The sequence below is a fragment of the Thamnophis sirtalis genome, unplaced genomic scaffold, assembly GCF_051295495.1.
Source record: "Thamnophis sirtalis isolate CommonGarterSnake01/CBP01778 unplaced genomic scaffold, rThaSir2_p1.2 scaffold_2, whole genome shotgun sequence".
NCBI lineage: Eukaryota > Metazoa > Chordata > Lepidosauria > Squamata > Natricidae > Thamnophis > Thamnophis sirtalis.
Window position 1 is genome coordinate 151,390,431 of NW_028261382.1, and position 22,318 is coordinate 151,412,748.

A 22,318-nucleotide genomic window follows, 5' to 3' on the forward strand; every position below is an offset into this window, starting at 1 on the left:
AATATTCTATACCTCAGAAGGCAAAAGCATGACTTGAAAAAAAATAATATTCAGAATTTATAATGTTGTAATTATGGAGGTGTACCTTCATGCATAAACTATGATAAAAGCTGATATCATGCATATCTGAGAAAGTGAAATGCAATGAGCATTCTGGGCATAAAGGTTAAGAGCAAGAAACCCATGTTTATTAAACTAGGATAACATAATGCCTTAATAAATAATTCAGATCCAATAAAAGTGACGAGATAACTTGTAAGAGCTTCCCAGCATATCTTGAAATAAAAATCAATATAATCAGTGCAGATAACTTAGAAAACAGATTAAGTAGATTGCTTTTAACTTTGCTTTTAAGATACACTAGGTTTAATACATTTGTTTTGTAAAACTTAATGGGATTTGTCTTGGTGTTTGAGTACAGATATTGGCTCAAATGACCCGATTTGAATTTAATAAAATATTTGCAAATTTTGTTGGATTGATAAATTGTGAGTTAATTATGGGTGGTTTTTTTTGAAGCAGCAGCAAGGTGGGGTTTACCTGTATATCAGAGGGAACTCATTCTGGGGGCGGGGAGACACTGTTACAAAGAAGATTACTTTTGTGGGGCCTGATAGATGACACTTTTTGATAAAAGAACCTAGAGCACATGCTCTCTGTTAGTTTGTACTGCCTAGGCAGATACCAAAGAATATAAGTAATCTCTCAAATCACCTCCAATAACAATTCAAGGATAGTACAAATATCAACCAACATTTTCAACAGTATTTTACTAGGTGACTTAGAAGGAATTTGATGGATGAACAAAGGAAGGGCTGATCAATGACAAAATAATCCCCAACACTTCCCAGTAGTATCTTGGCTAAAACATTAAGGTATTGTAATGAGTAGGACACACCGTGACAAATATCATGGTCCAAGGTCATTTTGGCTGCTATATTGCACTCCCTATCCAAGAGCAGACAGGGTTTAATGAATAGGCAATATGGATGCACTATGTTAGGTAAGTTCCCCGTTGGGAGAGTGAGTACGTTCAGAGAAGCATTGTGAGAGTGGTGTTGGAGAACACACAAACCAGCATACAGAGACACTGCAGTTTAAATAGACTTTTACTTTCATGGAAATAGAGGTATCAGAGTCCATCAAACAGTCCAAGTCATACACGGTTAAGACAGTCAGTCATCAACATCTTTCAGTTAAGGGATAATCCAAATAACATAGTCCATAATCATACAAACAGTCCGGTACACAAAGTTTTCTAGCAGTTGCAAAACTTACAATAGCTCATGCTGATCACTATATGGCACTTCTAACAGCCAGCTTCCAAACACTCAAATCAGATCAGCATCTAACAGTGATTTTGGCTCCATCTTATGGCCGATTGAGGAAACAGGAACCAATCACATTTACAGCATGATTTAAAGAAACAGGTACAGCATTGTTACATGATTTATATATTGCCAACCCAACCGTTAGATTATATTTCTAACACACTACCTTGATATTAAAGGTCAGGAGTGATTCAGACATAGGACAATATTACTATGTCCTATGTTAGTGTTAGCGAACCTTTCGGCACCAAGTCCCGAAACAGGATAATGCACGTAGGGGAGTGCTGGAAACCGGAAGAGTACATTCCCATTGCACATGCCATAGCTTCATGAAAACAACAACAGGCCAGCACGCTGGAAACCGGAACAGCAATGGGTGATGGCTGGCATGCCCAGAGAGATGGCTCTGCATGCCACTTCCAGCATGTGTACCATAGTTTGCCATCACAGTCCTATGCAGTTCTTCCTCATTAGGCTGGAATGATGGCCATGGGAAAGAAAAAAATCACCACCATATCCCCATTGCCATCTATGATTTTTTAAAACTCTTCTCAAAAAATAGGAAAGGTGCTAAATTAAAGAACTGTTATGAATTCTGCCTATCAATTGTTAGCTAATAGATGATTGGTTTAATGATCCCCACATGCTACAAACTGTTCTCATAAAAACTTGCCAGCTAGCCAATGACAAAGCATGGGAGAATTGTGGTTCAAACTATTTGTGAGGCATTGTACTGCCTACTTAGCTGGTTCTCACATTTATCTGAACTAATTTTTAAAATATCAACTGGTTGTGTAGGCCAGGATTTAGTTGCTAAGGACCCCCGGTAGCAGAATGGCTGAAGTGCATTATTCCAGATTAACTCTGCCCACAGTCTGGATTTTGATCCAGTTGAGACTTAAGGTTCATTCAGCTTTCCTTCCTTCAGGGGTCAGTAAAATGTTGGGAGCAATATGCTGATATTGTAAACTGCTCAGAGAGTGCTGTAAAACATTATGGAGTGGTATACATGGTAAGCGTTAGTGCTACTGCTATTGGTATTGCTAAGATTTGCTTATGAAATTTACTACATTCAACTAATTGTATGGACAATCATTCTCTATAATAAGTCTATAAGAAGTAGGACTGCATTCAACACAAGTAGGCTTTCCCATGAAAGTGAAAGTGAAGAAATTAGGTTGCTTCAGAAATAATTCAACAATAAAAGCTCATATATCCTTGTCATCTTAGAGCTAAATAGGCCCTGAGTCCCTCCATTTTGTGAATTGTATCCTTTTATAAAATATTTTTAAAGCAGAACAGTATAGAGTATTTCATAAAATTGAATGAGAACTGGACAGAACTGAAATTGAAACATTCCATTGCTTTTTACAAATATAAACAACCAGACTAAAAAATGTCTTAACTAAGTCAGAAATCTCACTCTCTTGATACTACTCTCACATAACATGTAGACAGTTGTCATAATTACAGTACAATTACTCATGAACAACTAGACTTGGAACTTGAGCAAGAAACAACATATTCTGAAATGTATCACTCCTTCTGAAGCAGAACATCTGTTATATTGCTGAATCACAGAAATAAATTTGCTTGTTGAATTATCCATGAATACTAAGAAATTATATTTCTTCTGTATGCTGGCTATTTCAGGAATCTGAACATAACTTAGATGGGTGTGATTATTTTTGAACAAAAATTTAATTCTTCAGCCATCCTTTTAAAGGATTGTTTTTTTAAAAAAAAAGGATTCTTAAAATTTAAACCCATATCAAATCAAATATATAGAGCAGAAAAGGAATACCAATAATATGCTTAATTAATTAACTAATTAAACAACTCTTAATCTTCCTTTTTAGCCAAGGCATTTCCAAGGATAATTTACAATGAAAGAAAAAATATTTCTGACAGGCATATAATGATGCAAATTGAAATTACATAATGAAAAAAGAGAAATGAAGTAGAGGGTGAGGGATAGAAATCAGCTTCAGGAGCCATTCTTAGAACTGGAATGTTAGTTCTTAGATTCAGTCCAGAGACAGAAGGCTTCTGAAGATGGTTATAAAGCAGGATTTATGGAATGGCCTTGTCCCTCATGACATCTTCTTCAATCGTTTTCTGATAAAATAATTGCTGAGGGAGCAGCCTGATACAATTTATATGTGTACTTGTCAGATGTATATCCCATTTCTCTTCCATGAGCTCAAGGAAGCTTACATTGCACTCTTATCTTTAATTTTATTCCCACAGTGAGGCAGGTTGGTTAAGAGAGAATGGATGACCCACAGCCACCCATTAAATTTCCATGATTGATGGTGAATTTGGGATTGGATCTCTCTAATCCTTGTACAGCACATTAACCACTCTGTGGTACTGGTTTAATTACTTGAGTACTTTAACCACTATATCATTAGAAGATTGCAAGGAAAACACAACCGCAGCAGAAGCATTTCCTGCCACCCTTAGCAACAGACTAATATCACCAAGAATCATTGAAAAACAAGAAGGAAAATAGGGGCCTCTTTCTTGTAAGGAAGGAAACTTGAAAAATGGAAAGGCAGATCCTGCCTCAGAATTAAGTAGGTTGGGACCTATGCACTCTTGGTAAGGATGCTCTTGGGAATGGGATGTGGAATTTAAAAGGCTGTTTACTTCTATTTCCTATTGTGGGAATTGAGTGAGAGAGAAATAATAGCCTGGTTGTCAAAGTTTTTCTTTTTTTATGGATTTCCTGAGCTTTAATGCAAACTCTTAAATTTAATTCTGTTTTCTTTCTAAGTGATTATGCAAATATTTTCATGTGGATATTTCTTTCTTTCTCTCTCTCTCTCTTTCTCTCACACTCTCCCTCCCTCCCTCCCTCCCTCCCTCCCTCCCTCCCTCCCTCCCTCCCTCTCTCTTGAAAAAAACACACATGTCCTTTTTTGTAGCAGATAATTTTCTTTTCTTTTTTTCCAATTATGCCATATTTTCCTTCTGAGGGCTTCCGGTATATTGAACCAGAAGGAGCGGTTCTCCGCATTTTGTGCGGAGGCACAAAATGAATGGTGGTTACTGCATGCCATGTTCTTCTTGGGAGAAATAAAATTCATGTTGGGAGGTGAAAAATAGTCATTTCCTTTTGTATGTGAGTCATCCAATTTACTGAATCATGTGTATTTCCTTCCCAGTAATAGAGAGGATTTCCGATATTTCTGGGTATGAATGTCCTACCTTTTAAGGAGTGCTGGAAAAATTAATGCTGACAATATTTTTTTTCTTCAAGTCAAGCCAAGAACAGTATTCACATTTTTCCTGAAGAGATAATGTAGACAAGGGCTTTATTTTACATTTCTAAGTACACTACCTTGGACAGCAGTAGTTCACAGTTTAAAATTACAGTGAAAATGTAACTGCAGTGGTTAGAATGCAGTATTGCAAGATAATTTAGCTCACTGCCAGGAGTTCAATCCTGACTAACTCAAGGTTGACTCAGCTTTCCAACCTTCTGAGGTTGGTAAAATGATGACCCAGATGTTGAGGGCAATATACTGACGCAGTAAACCGCTTAGACAGGGCTGTAAAGTGAAAAGTGGTATATAAGTCTAATTTCTCTTGCTAAATGGCACTCATGACTGTAAAGCAAAGCAAAGCTGAAGCATGGATCTTCATACTTCATAGTGCATAGTGACATTTTACTTAATGATGGACTTGATGGTCTCAACTCAGAAATCACATGATACTTTTGGTATAACAATCATATGAATTAGAACTAACTGCATTGCTCCATGAAATTTGTAGACAAAATTTATCTAGCATGGCATTATTCGAGCAACTCCTATATGCATGAAACATAGCATAGAAACTTAATTTATTCTTCTGAAGCTCTGAATCCAACTGGTGTTTTTTTTCCAAATTGCTGATTGTGACTCAAATACTGTACTCCACAGAGCTAAAAAGCTTAAATAGACATTTCTGAATCAGACCTAGAACTTTTAATGTGGATTGACTATTTCCAATCTTCCTAGGTTCAAGTAGCAAGGATATGTTCCAGTATGGGTTTTCACCACTGGGATTTTTAGGCAATTTTTAAAAATCAAGATCCATTGATACAATAATCATATAAATTGTGACAGTTTCTGGAAACACAATTGACACATACAAGATCACCGGATAGTTATAGTTGCTCACTCTTCTGAAAAACAGCAATCTTCACTTTCACATGTTTCAATATCTGTTTCTCAGAGATTCCCAAGAACAGATAAAACAAAACCCTTGATTCTGTCCCTATGCAACAGGAGTAGTAGCTAAAATCTAATTTAGCAAAAACTCACATGCCCTTTTATATTACTCTTTTTCTTAAAATGACCATACTTAAATAGATTAAATTAAATTACACGCCTATGTTAATTCCTATAAACTATAATTTCCCAGGAAATCATTTCATTTTTATAACAGGATTTTTTTTTTTGAAGAAAACTGTAAATTTCTTTTCAGTGTTTTTCATTGTTTCTATATGATTACCAACTATGGTAAAATGTTATATATATCATAATATTTCCCACATTTATAATTATATGATTTACTTGTTTTTACAGTAATAGATTGGGCTATGAATCATCTTTAGATTGTTATGACAATTTTCCTTATATTATAACTTGGGGTAAATTTCGCTCAATTTTTTCAATTAATCTATTGATTGTTATGTAATTGTTTCTTTAAAATTTTGCATCCACTTTATCATATGGTCTTTTACTTGTTCTGTCTCTGTGTCATATTTAAATACAATGTGTATACACATGGTAATAGGTAGTCTTTGTTTGCTACAAATGTTTAAAATTCTATCATTTGTCTTTAAAAAAATCTTCTTTCTTGAGGTTGCTTTTTATTCTTTTAGCAATCTGTGAATATATGAGTTGTGGATGTTATCCATTCAGCTACCTATGAAAAACAACTGGTACAGTAAAATAATTTAAAATTTGAGAGAGTAAATCCAACTCTACCTTTTGAAATTTGTAAAAAATATTTTACTCTAGGGTTTTTGTCTTTTCCCAAAAAATTTTTAACTATTTTTTGTCAACCTTATTCCCCACTAGGTAATGTATTCATTTCAACAATTGTAATTGATGCTAATCAGGAGAGTTTTAATATTTTCTACTTTTTAAAATCTTTTTCACTTATTTCCATAATTTGAGGTAATTATTTTATTATTACTGGTAACTACATTTAGTAGTAACTTGGTTACTACAAACCCAAATATTTCACTGGGCCTTTGGTTAACTATTCCAGATCTCCAAAGATTAATAAGACTCTGAGCTATGGAATTGGAAATTTTCTTCCAGCTTCTCTTGATAAAACAAGCTTTTCTCTTCCAAGTCTGGGCATAGTGTTGTCTTGGCAACACTGCGTGATAATGTACTGCTTAACTAAGTTAAAAGCACCTATCTGTATTTTATAAAAATGGCCTGTCTGTCTTTACAAGGCTTTGCTGATAGGCTGCAATATTTGCTTTGGAGCTTGTCCCCTTGTTACAAAGGATCAGAATTCCAGCAGCAAAAGACTTGTGAGCTTCCCATATGGTATTTTTTGTGAATATAACAAAAAAAAAATATTTCTGCAATTGTGAATCCATTTTTAATCTACCTTTTAAAAAACTTGCAAGATCTGTCCCATAGGGCTGCCTTGGAAACAGAGGGACTGGCCCACAGTGTCTCTGCCAGCGAAAACGGATTTGGCAAAAATGGAACTTGCAGTCCTCCCAAGCTCTATTTTAGCTGGCAGAGAGTTGCAGGAAGCTGTGCAACCGAAACAGAGGTTGGGAACCCGTTTTCACTGGCAGAGCACTCGGACCATCTGACATGAGTGACATTGAGCTGGCCATGACCACCCTGGCCCTTGAGGTCAAAAACAACTCTGACGTGGCCCTGAACAAAATCGATTTTGACATCCCTGCATTAAAGGGATGTTGGTTAGAACGTGACTGTGTATACTTTTCTATGCAACAATGCCATGATGTTGGTTGAGAATCTCAATAATTTGAACTGAATATGAGATAGAATGCATAGTGTAATAATATGAATCGGAAAAGTCATTCCTGCTCAGCATTATAGAAAGAAGACAACTTAACTCATTGATTTCATGAAATTTGCTTACTTCTAGATATTTCAAAATACATATTTTCCAATATTTTAATATTTCAGGGACTACTAAATCTGTTGATTTACACAAATAACTGAAACATGTCTTTGAATATTAGCTTACAATAGGCATCATTCCACATATACAAAAAATTAAATAAGCTCTTTCCTTTCAAAAGGCTATAAAATTGACTTCAGATAATATCAAGCATTAAAGCTAGCAGAACCTTGAAATAGTGAAGTAAATTGATAAAGTAAATTGATATAGATATATGTCCTCATTGATTATAATAACTACATGTACAGTTTAAGCATAAAGAAAGATCAGATTAATTCATTTTTTACTTGTGAAATTTTGTATGACTTGTGAAAATTCTTCAAGTTAGGACTATAATAGTTAATTTTTTACCTATTCCTTTCTGTTATTAGTAGCGTTAACATCTGAACTGGCATTTTAGTTCTTTATAGCTCTTAGTGATTTGTGAAGCTCAGTTGCAAGTAGCAAAGCAATACATTATATTGTAGCTCCAAATGTTATAATTAGCTTGATGTCTGAGTTAGTACTGAGAGAATATCATTTCAAAATTGTTTAATTAACACTGCAATAAAATGTTCATTGCAATTTCTTGAACTAGATGGCCAAATGTAGTGTTTTACCCTTTAATGATCAAAGTATAGAAAACAAGATATCCCCTACATTTGGTTCTGTTCTCACCTTTGAACCCCCAGGACCTAAAACATATCTGAAAATAGGTTTTTCTTTTGTTGGGGGGAGGGGAGGAGAATTTTAAAAAAAAGATAAGGATGAAAACAGTTGTCCTGTAATGCCCCCCTTAGTGTGTTCTTTTTTTAAAATATTTTTTTTTTACATAGACAACACATACCCACAACAATAAAAAAACCCATCATCACATATAGCATGTTGTTTGGTTACAAGTGTTTTAACATTTATCATTCTTATACATTTATTATTTCATTTAATAGGTTATAATATACAGTTTGGATTGCTTTGTTTACCATCCCTTCCTCCTGTTATAACACCACCTGATTTTCCCTTTCTTTTCTCCCTTCCTCCCTTCGCTACTTTCTTCTTTCCTGCTCTCCTTTCCCTTCCTTCTTCCTGTACCTTTCTCCTACTCCTATTCTTCCTCATCCCCTTCCTACCCTACTCTCCTCCTCTTTCTCTCCTTTCCATCCTCCTCTCCTTACCTCTTTCTTTTCACCCTCTCTCCCTTCTCTACTTCCTTCCTTCCTCCTCTCCTTCCCCTTCCTTCTTCCCTTACTTCTCCTTTGCTCCTACTCTTCCTCTTTCCCTTCCTATCCTCTCTCTTTCCTTTTCTCTCCCTTCCATCTTCCTTTCCTTTCCCTTTCCTTTCTCTCTCCCTATCTTCTCTACTTTCCTCCTTCCTCCTCTCCTTCCCCTTCCTTCTTCCCGTACCTTTCTCCTACTCCTGCTCTTCCTCTTCCCCTTCCTACCCTCTCTCCTCCTCTTTCTCTCCTTTTCATCCTCCTCTCCTTACCTCTTTCTTTTCACCCTCTCTCCCTTCTCTACTTTCTTCCTTCCTCCTCTCCATCTCCTTCCTTCTTCCCTTACTTCTCCTTTACTCCTACTCTTCCTCTTTCCCTTCCTATCCTCTCTCCTTCCATTTCTCTCCCTTCCATCTTCCTTTCCCTTTCCTTTCTCCCTCCCTCCCTTCTCTACTTTCCTCCTTCCTCCTCTCCTTCCCCGTCCTTCTTCCCGTAACTTTCTCCTACTCCTGCTCTTCCTCTTCCCCTTTCTACCCTCTCTCCTCCTCTTTCTCTCCTTTCCATCCTTCTCTCCTTACCTCTTTCTTCTTTCCCCCATCTTCCTTTCATTCTCTCCTCCTTTCTCCCTTTCTTTTTCTATTATTGTTGGTGTATCTATTTTAAATCTCAGTTTATGTTTCCTTGGGATGGTACTTCCGCCGACCCAGATATAATTTAGTATCATTTCTTATTCCCTTACCTTTGCTAATCTATCCTAACTATATTTCCCCCCACAGACACACTTTGTATCTCTCTATTGTATACATACTTATATATTTAATACACACAATAATAAAAAACACAAAAACACAACAAACATATGTTATAAAAAAGTATATCAGCTGGTTACAAAAAGTTTTTGTGCATCTCTTCCATTAATTCATATTAATTCAAATGTCTTAACTCAAATATTTACTATATTAACATCATCATACCTCCACTTTTAGTTGACTACATTATTTAAATATCCTTCATCCTTAAATATACCAAAAATTCAATCCATAACCACATGCTGGCATTTCATTTACTTATTTATAAAATCCTCCATTAACATTAAGTCCTCATATCCTGTTTTAGCTGAACATCCATAATATTTAATACCAAAGATTTCTAATCCTCCATGTATATAATTTATTATCATTCTCCTTTCTTTATTTGATTATATCCTATATCATAGCATTTCCCCCCTATTAGTTAAGATTTAACTGTATATAGTTTTATTTTATTTTTTATAATAATTATTATTGTTATTAATAATCTTTATATATGATCCAAAGATATTTCTAACCTTCCCTTCTCATATCCAATTATTACTTATCATATCAACTCAACATTGTATACATTACTATCATTATCAATTTTTATTCAACTATACCTATTGCAAATGGATTTAACTAAGTTTAGCTAATTTTGAAATATACTCTTCCATCTATCAACCTGTATCTCTCCAATAACAGAACAATCTTATATTTGCTGCCATTTGTAGGTCCAATTTTCCAAACATCTTTATGAACAAGTCCATATGAAGAAATCTTTGCATCTTCTTGTCTGTAGTGCCTTTCATATAATGTTGCTGCCCTCTTTTTATTTCCTTTATCAGCTTGTCTTTGATTCTCAGTAGTGGTATCAAATGTTTTGCAGATGGTATTTCATAAACTATGAATTCTTTGATGTTTCCTTCTCCTCCTGCGCCCTGTCTTTTGAAGTAAATTTTCTGTCCGTTTAACTCCTCTTCAAACATTCCATTCTTTCCTCCCTCAGAAGTAAACCAATTGTCACGAATATCAACAAGTTCAGATTCTTTATTTCCGACATTCTTATTTTGTATTTGAAAAACATCCTCAGTTTCTTTTCTCATACTTTGTTGCCAAAAACACCAAATAATCCAATTTTCTCTGAATTCTGTCTTCTGTGTCAGACAGCGTCTGTAGTGCTGAAAAAATCACTTGAAGAGACGCTTGAATAGACGCCATGTTTATACGCAATTAATATTTTTTCTTGAGAGCTCTGAAGTATTTGAAGTAAAAGCAGAATGAAAGCTGTACAATCTTATCAGATCTTAAGCCAATACAGCCAAGCAATAAAAATGTCAAGATGTAAACAGCCAAATTATAGTAAATTGGTTTACAATCCGCTTGCAGAAGATCAGATGAAATATTGGAGTAATCTATCCATTATCCATGTGAATAACATTTAAAAGGTAGGATAACCACCGTCCAAAACCATTAAAAGGATCATAATCTCCGCTAGATTCTTCTGTTCCTTAATTTAAATTAGTTTGAATTTTTAGGCAGTTCGTTTCTCTCTAAACAATAAAATGTTCTTACCAGCTGGAAACACTTTCTCTTTCTTTAGGGCTGCCTGCAGTTTCAATAGCCTTGTGGCTAATCCAGAAGTCACTGGCAACGGGGTTTTTTCCTGGGTCCCCAGAGACTTTGTGAACGTCTCTGGGACCACTGGGTCTCCCCCTACCTTTCACTGTCTCTTCGGGACAGCTTGGGTCCAAAAAGGAACTGTCCAGATGCTCCGGTATAGATGGAGATTCAGGAACAGCCTGAAAGTCCGTCTTCACACTGCTAAGCCCCGCCCCGTCTCCCCTTAGTCTGTTCTGATTCTTGCAGCTATAATCTAAAAGTTTATCCTTTCAGAGATGTCATTGAATCATTGAAAGTTCCTTGTAGTTCTTCAGAAGATCAGGATGCCAGGTTATGACAGTTGACCATTAGCTGTTGTCTTCTCCTGTTTATTTTTGTTTTATGCCTCTGACCCAGAAAGAGGATCCAAAAAAAGCCCATAGTCCAGTGACATTTAAGAATCAGCAGGTTTACATGGCCACTGTCACTCTGTATCAAGGTAGCTGCAGAGTGACCTGGCCAAAAATCTATTCATAATGAAACTTAAAGTGACTTAGTTACTATAAATAAATAACTTACTCTAGAAGACACAGCAGCGATTGATTGACTGGTTCCATTTTTCTAATAATTGATTAGGGAAAAAATTAGCCTTTCTTAGATAACATTGGAATGATTCTCTTTCTCACTTTCTAAATTATAGGTCTGTCATTCAAATTATGTAAAACCATGCCAGGAAGATGCTTTATGCATTCTCTGTTTTCTTTCTTATTAGGGGTTAATTGTTTATCCAGTCATTCCTATGGATAGAATTTCTGTTATGGAAAACATACAACATCTCAAGAATAGCCAGAGAAATCAGAGGAAATATCAGGATGTTGAAAGGTGACTAGGAGAACATACAACACTCAGGTAGGCATATCAGATACTGTACAAGAGTTTGGTTAAAGCCTAAATCAGAATTACTTTTTTCTTTGAGGCTACTTATTTGCATCCAATTTGCTTTGTGAAATATATAGGGCAAATTATATACATTTGTCTGTTAGTTTGATCAACAATATGATATCTGTCAGCCCACCGTGCCATGTGGTCTGGGCTGCCATTCACTCAGAGGGCCCAATGGGAGGCACGCCGGTTGCACATGAGCAGAGGGGATTGTTCTACTGCCAAGCCTGATACCCGATTCTCAGCTGTTAGCCTGGGCTGAAGACTGCATTCCAATTAAACCACCAAGAGCTGTTGGGGGAGTGCCAAAGGAGTGGGGAGGAGCTCTGGTATAACTTAAATAGTGAAAGGGAGCACTCAGCAGTAGCTCTGAATTCAATTCACTCTGGAGTTTCACTGGGTGATGGTTAGAATGTGCCAGTGTGTCAAAGGGAGCAATACAATCTACACTTTGAACTACGTGTTGGTTTGTTTATTACTTGTTTGCCAAACCGGAACCTGACAATAATCATGTAACTTCTGTGACTTGTACAAAGAATCATTTTAATCAGCAAAAAGAACATTCAATAATAATCACAATGAATAAAGGCCCTACTTTAATAAGAAACATTTTATCCTGATATGTCACATGACGCAGCCATGACCACATGAGTTTGACACCCCTGAGCTACAGTATGTAAGGTATATACAAATTCAAGTGTAGATACATAAAAAGTAAAATGCAAAAAGTGGCACAAAAGCTAGTGTCAAAATGGGCTAGAAAAAGGACATCAGCAGTTTGAATCTGCAAAAGCAGAGATTCCTTGCTACTTGATATATTTCAAAGTAGACTTATTGCCTGAATATTACAAATGTTACATATCTGGGGGACCATTGGCTAGGTTCAACAGTAATTATTATGATGGTGATAATGGGAGCTGTAAAACACAATACTCTATCAATATAGCTAGTATTTATATAACTTTTCTTGAAATAATTAAGGACATCATTTGCAGGAAACCTAAGAGAGTGGTTAAATTAGGAGCTAATTGCCTATGGATATTGGCTGAGATTTATAGACAGATTCCTTTATTGTGGAAAACTTATTCAGGCCTCAGCTAAACTAAATTCAATAATACTTCAAAATTCAAATTGAATTGATTGCCATAAATTAATTGGCTTATATGCTGCTTGGTTTGCTTACGATTCCTTTCAAAAGCATTTTCCCACTTTGTAAGGAGAACTTAGAAAATCACTTTTTGAAATACGGCCACATACACACTCAGTATAGAATGCATAGGAGTTTGGCCAGATGGTAATAAATAAGTATAAATATTTCAGGATGAATTAAAAGTTGGTTCAGATCATGTCAAGGTTTTTTACAGTGACTTTCCTGAGTGGCACTGGAGATGGAGCATTGATTCCCATAGGCACCATTAAGTGGTTTCACTTCTTAAACACATGTTAATGCCAGGGGGCCTTCCTAGAGCTATTGTAGTATCTCTTTAGCTAAAATGAGAAGATGTTCCATTTAGATGGCTTTGAAACTTATTGTACTTGCCTGATAAGCTTTTCATTTATGAGCATTCTTGCCCTGAAATAGTATAAAATACAGATTGGCCTATTTCATTTGAATGAAACAGTAAAAAAATGTTTTAGCTGATTTATAAGGGGAGTAGCTTTTAAGACAAGCAGAAACTCAAATTTCCTTGCAAAATTTCCTTGTTACCTTCTGGGAGGAAGCTTCGTGATACCCCAAACAGAACATCCAGATTCAGGCACAGTTTTATTACATACAGTATCAACCTTGTGTACTTGGAAGCTTCCTCTTTCTGCTATGTATTCAAGATGGACAGTGATTAATCTTTATTTGTATTTATATGTTAGGGTGTAGATTAAGGTGACCAGACATCCCGCTTTTGGAGGGACAGTCATGATTTTTACTAATTTGTCCCATGTCCCGCAGCGTGTTCAAAAAGTCCCAATTTGTCAAAAGAAAGAAAATCAACTTTAAAAAGGATGCTGTTAAAAAAAGTTTTTATTTCTCTGAAGTGTCGTTCCTGATGTGGTCTTTAGTGGGCAGTGGTTTCCCTCTCTCTGCTCGGTTCGCTCACAGTGCCCGACGAGGGGCGAGGCTCCCTCCCCTCCTGCATATGTGCGCACCAACATGCACCATTTTTCTGCAAGGAGAGCGACGGCTTTCTGGCGGCAGCAGCGTGGCGAGGAGGAGGCTCGGTCCTGGGCCAAGCGGCTCAGCCATCAGAAGGTTGGGGTTTTTTTGCCCACATCTCTCGTGCGCCAATCTACCTGCAGCCATTTCTCCCTCTTTATCCTTTTTGTCCTTTCTCCTCCTTCCCCACAAAAAGAGAACAAGAGGTGGGGGGATAGTGGGATTCTTGCTGCTTTCTGAGCTTGGTGCAGCAAGGATCCCACTATCACCTCACCTCCTCTTTCTCCCTCTTTCTCCTTTTTGTCCTTTCTCCTCCTTCCCCCCAAAAAGAGAACGAGAGGGAGAAAGAGGAGGTGGGAGGTGGGGGAGATAGTGGGATCCTTGCTGCTTTCTGAGCTTGGTGCAGCAAGGATTCCACTACCCTACTATAGAATAGAATAAACTATTCTATTCTACTCTATTGTACTCTATTGTACTCTATTCTACTCTATTGTACTCTATTCTACTCTATTCTACTCTACTCTACTCTATTCATTTCTATTTCAATTCTAACAAGGAGTTTAGCTTCTCTCTTTTGAAAATGTAAGCTAGCATAAGGCATTATAATGCAAGCTAGCCTTAGCTTTCAAACAGTTCATTTAGTGACCAAAGATACAATGGCATTGAAAAAAGTGACTGATGACACTTAGCGACCGTTGCAGCATCCTCATGGTCACGTGATCAAAATTTTTGATGTTTGGCAACAGATTCGTATTTATGATGTTTTCAGTGTCCTGGGGTCATGTAATCGCCTTTTGTGACCTTTTGACAAAATATAAAATTTTTAATCAAGCCCCCCCTTCCCCCCAGTCAATAGTGTCCCTCTTTACCAATCTGAAAATCTGGTCGCATTAGTGTAGGTATATAGATATGTATGTATATATCATATCTATATGTGTGTTATATATGTGTACACTTTTGACAACAGGCAACAGAATTTCATGTTTAATGTGTGCCAGAGTGCCCACAGGAAAAAAAAGACAATAAAGTTTATCTTATTTCAAAATATGGCCGGTGAATTTATCTTGACTATTTATTTCAGTTCTGTGATTCTGCATTGCATTTTATACCAAAATAAATAACACTGAAATTTAAACTCAGTGTTTATCCAGAGGCAGACATGATACAGGTACATGACAGATACTTTATGTTTCTGAGAACAGAGTGTTGCACTGAATTAAAAACAAAACAATAGAAATTTGGTGTATAGCTCTTTTCTACTAAGAAAAAGACACTTATCTTTCTTATCTGGCACAACATACCCTTCAGTTGTGTGGTGGGATGAGACACAATCTCTTTATTGATTTGATAGATTTATATCCTGTTCTTTTTCTAGGAGCTCAAGGTGGCTTACATCATATACCTTTCCTCCAATTTTCCCCTCAGTAATACCGAGATAGATCTGCAAGATATAGTGACTAATCCAAAGTTCCTGCTTAGCTTCTATGGTTGAAGATTCTTCTCTGTCCTCTAGTCTCTGTGGAATGATCTCTTGCCCTATAGTATTTCTTCCTTCTGGAGGGAAAAAAAAACATAGACCCAGATTTAAGTTATTGTGGCCTTTCAGCTTAATTCTTACTTCAGAGAGATACAAGAAAGTGTCATCAGAGATGCAACTTTGGTTGTTTGATTCTGATTTACAGGAAGATCAAAGACTAGCCCACCCCTTCTATTAGAGGTGTGGTATATATGCAAGATGATTTATCCTAGCCAACTGCCTCTTTAGTAGTATATACCAGGGATCTCCAATCATTGCAACTTTAAGACTTGAGGACTTCAACTTTCAGAATTCCTCAGCCAAAGCCAAATTCCTCAGCCAAAGCTGGCTGAGGAATTCTGAAAGTTAAAGTCCAAAAGTCTTAAAGTTACGATGATTGGAGACCCCTGGTATAGACTTAATACTATGCCCACTATGGTTCTAAAATATCCACCTACTTGCCCACATTAAAAGGACGGATCAACTGGCAAAGAAATATTGAAGCCAGATTCATATTTTAATGTTGAAAATTCTTAAAATGAATATAAAATTAAAACCAGAGGTTTTTTTTAAAAGAACTATTAGACAAGGAACTTGAAAAAAAAGTCTGGAACAGTATATGCTGACTACAGCAAGAATTTGTTATGTGGAAAAATGGAAAGATACATTAATCAATTGAAGAATGGATGGAAAAACTGATGGAGCCTGCAGAGATGGCCAAATTAATTGCTTTAATCGAAGAAAAGAATACATCTAGTGTTGCTTCTATTTGGAAACAGCTTCTAGACTTTGTGCTTGAGAAAGAAAAAAAATGAAAGTTTGACTTTGAGATTTGCTGATTAGGTAAGACTGTGTTGATAGGAATAGCTAGTATACTAAGTATGTAAAAGTAAAAAGTTGAGGCTGTACCATACTATCTTTATTCTATTGCACTGAAAAATGTTGGTAGTTAACACTTTTTTCTTCTTTTTCTCCCTACACCACCCATTTCTCTTCCCCCTTTTCCTTCCCCATATCCTTACTATCTATTTTCATTTGTATTTTCTATTATGAGATTTAATAAAATTATAAAAAAGAAGGAATCAGTTGAGAATTATTGATATTTTGCTGCCATATAGCAATCTGACTTTCTGTTTTAAACACCCACCCATCCCTACCAGCTATTTAACTTCTAGGATAGGCTAGCTAAGGAAATGGATGCTTTCTACAAGTGAATTGTTCTTCTGAAATGTTTCTTGTGGAAGTTTCTTTAGTAGCAATTCTATATGAAAAACTTGAGTTTAAGCTTGGAATTGTGAACCAAGAATGCATATTGCTATTTGATTAGATATTGTTATATAAGTTGTATTAATTATTGCGTTTTATAAATTGTTAGTATTCCTTATGCTTATTTTTTTTAAATCTTATAACAGCTTTAATCTTTGAATGCAAATGAATGAATTAAACCATCTTGGCTCTTATCTTTGTGACAAGCCTGGTTTTCACTTACCATCAACTGATTGAGGTTGTACTTTGGCTTTTTCAATTATCCAATGTGAATCAGGAATAATGTCTTTTGCTCCTTGTTCTGAATCCAGTTTAAACACCTGACATATTTATAAAATCTGTTTTGTATGACCTTAAATATTATTTTGCTAGTATGTGAAATTATGAAGATTGTATAATAGCTTGTGATAACACTTTCTTTGGTATTGGTGATTTCTTCCAATGTTCTCACTGTTGTCTTCTCTTCTCTTCCTTCCTATTATCTATCTCTCCCCACTTATAACTATAGCCATGTTGCTTGTATCTTTCAATTTATATTGTTTTTATTATTTCCTAGTACAATTTGATAGCTTATTAGTAACCTTGACTACCACTAAGTATTGTATCTTTTTATTCTTGATGAATGTATTTTTATTCTCCTTATGTACCAAAGACTCCTTATGCACTAAAGATAAATTCCTTGAGTGTCCAATTACAGTTGGCCAATAAAGAATTCTATTCTATTCTATTCTATTCTATTCTATTCTATTCTATTCTATTCTATTCTATTCTATTCTATTCTATTCTATTCTATTCTATTCTATTCTATTCTATTCTATTCTATTCTATTCTATTCTATTCTATTCTATTCTATTCTATTCTATTCTATTCTATTCTACTCTATCCCTATCCCTATCCCTATCCCTATCCCTATCCCTATCCCTATCCCTATCCCTATCCCTATCCCTATCCCTATCCCTATCCCTATCCCTATCCCTATCCCTATCCCTATCCCTATCCCTATCCCTATCCCTATCCCTATCCCTATCCCTATTCTATTCTATGGGATAGTTCAGGTGAAACTTTTACTGTTAAATATGCTGATGCTTGTCATATTTCTTTAGATATTTTATCCTTTCAAAGTCCTTATGCACCAAAGACAAATTCCTTATGTGTCCAATTACACTTGGCCAATAAAGAATTCTATTCTATTCTATTTTATGGAATAGTTCGGGTGAAACTTTACTGTTTAATTTGCTGGTGCTTTCATATTTATTTACATATTTATGGTACAGAATTTCAATATATATCTTCTGTCTTTTCTGAACAGCTACTATCTTTTAGCACAGCAGTCTAAGTGCTATTACTTATTGATATTGCTATAATCATGTGATTTTTCCCCTCAAGAAATCTGAGGCACAATTTAAACATACCATTATAATACAATATATTTAAACTGTGGACAGAAATGAAATATTAACAAATACATTTAGAGAGATATTGAGATCCAGATTAATACAGATCCAGAAGGAATCTGCTTTTTAAAGAAAATCTTCCATTCAGAAAGTAAAACCCTATATTTCCTTTTTTAAAAATAGAATTTTTAATCATGTGGAATTTCAGTGTTTTGGTGTATCAGTGTGTTACTAATCTTCTGAACACAGAACTCCCGTCATCACATATCTATCTAGGGAACACATTTTGAAATGCTAATGTATTTGAGCTAAGAATCAGAGACTTTTCAGTCCAACTAGTTCAAATCTTATTATGGCTAACCCTCTCAGCCTCAGTTTTCCCATATGTAATGTGGAGAATAATAATGTTGATATATTTTATAAGATTGAAGTATGCATGTAAACAACTTTTAATATTTGAATATATTTCACAAACTGTTTTATTATAAAAATACCAATTGCACTTAGACTTATATACTGCTTCATAGTGCTTTACAAACAAGTGGTTTACAGAGTCACCACATTGCTCTCAACAATCTGGGTCCTCATTTTACCGACCTCAGAAGGATGGAAGTCTGAGTCAACCTTTACCTGGTTGGGATCGAACTGCTGGCAGTCAGCATGAAATATTGCATTCTATCTACTGAACCACTATAGCTCATCTAGGTATAAGGTATCTTGTGGGTGTATCAGATTTTGTATTATCTTCTAGAAACAACTTTTCAATTTTGCAGAGGGGAACAATACTACTGTGAGTTGAGAACAGGATGGGTAAAATGTCAGACTCTGAATGTTGATAGCAAATCAAATGCATTCATGATGAGAGTGTCATTATAGGCTAAATAATAAACAAACATTGTACCCTGGGTGATACAGGTAGCCCTTGTTTACCAATTATGGTTGAGACCAGCAATTTTGTTGTTAAGTAAGCAGTCACTAAACAAAATTGTTATGTGCTTACAATCTTACTTCAGGTTTTTTTTGCTTTACAGATATATGTAAGGTCATAAATGCAAAGGTTGCTTATAAAATTCATTTTATCATTGTTCATGTGAATAGTTGATAATCATTAAATGAGAAATACTGTATCATTAAATAAGAATTACTGTATGAAACAAAAGTTGCAAAAGTTGTCAATAGAAAAATCTGTCATAAATAGTGCCCTGCAAAGAGTCTACCTTTATCTTTTACCACTATTTGAAAACCGAAAGCTAGGAATTATGGGGAAGTATATTTCACTATACATTGTACTATAACAGAATAAATATAGGCAGAGATTGTTTGTGTAATAAAACTGATTTGGATAATTGCTTGCTTGCTAAATTTGTTTTGAATTCTATATTGCTGATTAGTGGAGGTATTTAGAGGACTTATAATAAAAAACAACCCAAATGTTATACCAAAAAATTAGAAATCAAAGTTAAAATAATTTACAGCTAAAAGTGCACTAAAATATTTATTTCAAGATCTATCTTATACATTAAAGGAGCTCTCAAAGGAACACCTTCAACAGGCAAACAATCAGATGGGGTTGACATGTTCTGCGTCCCATCAGTTAAAGAATACGATCTCAAGGAATCAAGGAGGTATGTCTCCTCTGTTATTCTGTGGAATAGGATCTCCCTAAAAACTTTGGAAGCCTCAACTTGAGTACAAAGCTGAAGCTTGCCAGCCTTAAGAAAGGCTTTGAAGAGTTGGTTATTCCTCAAGCACTGATTGTGTGATATTAACTAACAAAGTAGTATTCTTCCATTGAAATCCCTATTATTGTCCATATAATACTGCCCCTAAATTTTGTATCCATTTAACCATGCACTTTTTACTTGGTTTGGTCTGAGTCATATTTCACCAGCAATTTATAAATAAGGCCCTCCAGAAGCTGTGAGTTATGTAAGAGTTTTAAATTCAGCCAAGTCTCTAGAGGTTCCCTCTTGTTTCTGCAATTCTTTTAATGCCATGCTCTTTATTTGGAGATATTGAAGCCAGTCAGGTGGACTAACCCACTGTGAAGTAAAGGTCTCATTTAAAAAAATCTTCCTCTTATTGATAATCAAATCTCATACTCTAAATGAGGAGATTTCTTTGTGCTTTCATCTTTATAAAACTAGATATTTAGTAGTTAAACAAGATGGAAAAAATGTGTTAACTTTCCTCCCTGTAAAATTTGGGGGTACCAGTTTGCTTTGCTCTTTTGAATTCTAAAGATCTTTTATGTTATTACATTCATTTATTATTTGTTTATGTCACTAACTTTTCAATAGTTATTGGAATAATTTGGAATGGAAAGATAAGCATGATTACATATGTGATATACATATTAAATATATGAGGAATCACATTAAAGTAGAATTCACCATTTCACAATCTTTGAACTTCAGATGTAAGTGATGAAATCTACATTACAAGCAATTAAGAATGAACCAATTCTTTATAAATAACAATTCTGCACATGCCTACACATGATTACACCAATGTAGTCATGTGTAGGCATGTGCAGGATTGTTATTTATGTCATCTCTTGACCATGACATCCCTCCTCTCTTTCCACATGGCATAACTAGGCTGATAATTTTATTTTATTTTATTTTATTATTTAATTTTACCACAAGGTTGAACATTGCCATTTTCACTTCAGAACAGTTTAGAATCCCTGCTGGCTTCTACACTGAGAAGTTGAAGGGTCATTCCATGTCAAGTGGTCTGATTATAGAAAAGTGCCCTGCTCAACAATCATGGATTTGTATGAAATTTTGTGCGAACATGCACACATGTTACCAATGAACATTGGTAAAGTGGCTATGTGTGCCGATGCAATACTTGTAGAGATATAGTCATATGTGTGATCCCATACCGCAGCCTTCTACAGAATGACTCTTGAGGTTCCAGCAAATTTGAGACATAATATCTTCAGCAATATTTTGTTGAGAGAAACCAAACCTAGCCATCTTGTAAAACTTTTTCTTCTCTATTAAACAAAATAATAAAAAACATTCTCATGAGCAATCGCCATCTAGATAATTTGGAGCAAAGTTGGCTGAAAATATTGTGGCTCAGAAAAAAGGTTAAAGTTTGCCTTTTTATATCTTTGGAAGGAAAAGTATAATAAACGTGAAACTTTGTGCATAATAACTTAGCATCACAAGATTTTTGAATATAAAATTTCATTTTCCTACTGTTTTCTAATAGTTTACAAATCAAGTGTAACATTTGTAAAAAATGCCAAAAATAGGGTATTTTCACCCCACTTTTACAAAAAAAGATCTTCTGGAAACACTGTTAAATCATTCTCATTAGAAAGACCATGTTTCAAACCCCCTAAAAAGTAGGGTTGGTTTTTCATCACTGATGTACAAAGCCCTAAAAATAGGGACAAAGGTGTATTTGCATTGCATCGGTACATGTAACACTTTACCAATACTCATTGGGGATATGTGTGTACATTCACACAAAATTTCATCGAAATCTGTGATAGTCAAGTGGGGTACTTTTCTGAAATCAGACCACTTGACATGGAATGACCCTGAAGACAGTTTAAAAACAGAGTTATATGACTTACTGAGTCTATGGTGAGATCGTGCCATACTCAGTTTCAGAGTAGGAAGCAATTGAAAAATGAAACAGTTGCAGGAACTGGGTATGTCTAGTTTAATAGAAAGAAGGACTAGGGGAGACATGATAGCAATGTTCCAATATCTCAGGGGCTACCACAAAGAAGAGAGAGCTAAACTATTCTCCAAGGCACCTGAGGATAGAACAAGAAGCAATGGGTGGAAACTAATCAAGGAGAGAAGCAACTTAGAACTGAGGATAAATTTCCTGACAGTTAGAACAATTAATCAGTGGAACAGCTTGCCTCCAGAAGTTGTGAATGCCCCATCACTGGAAGTCTTTTAGAAGATGTTGGATAGTCATTTGTCTGAAACG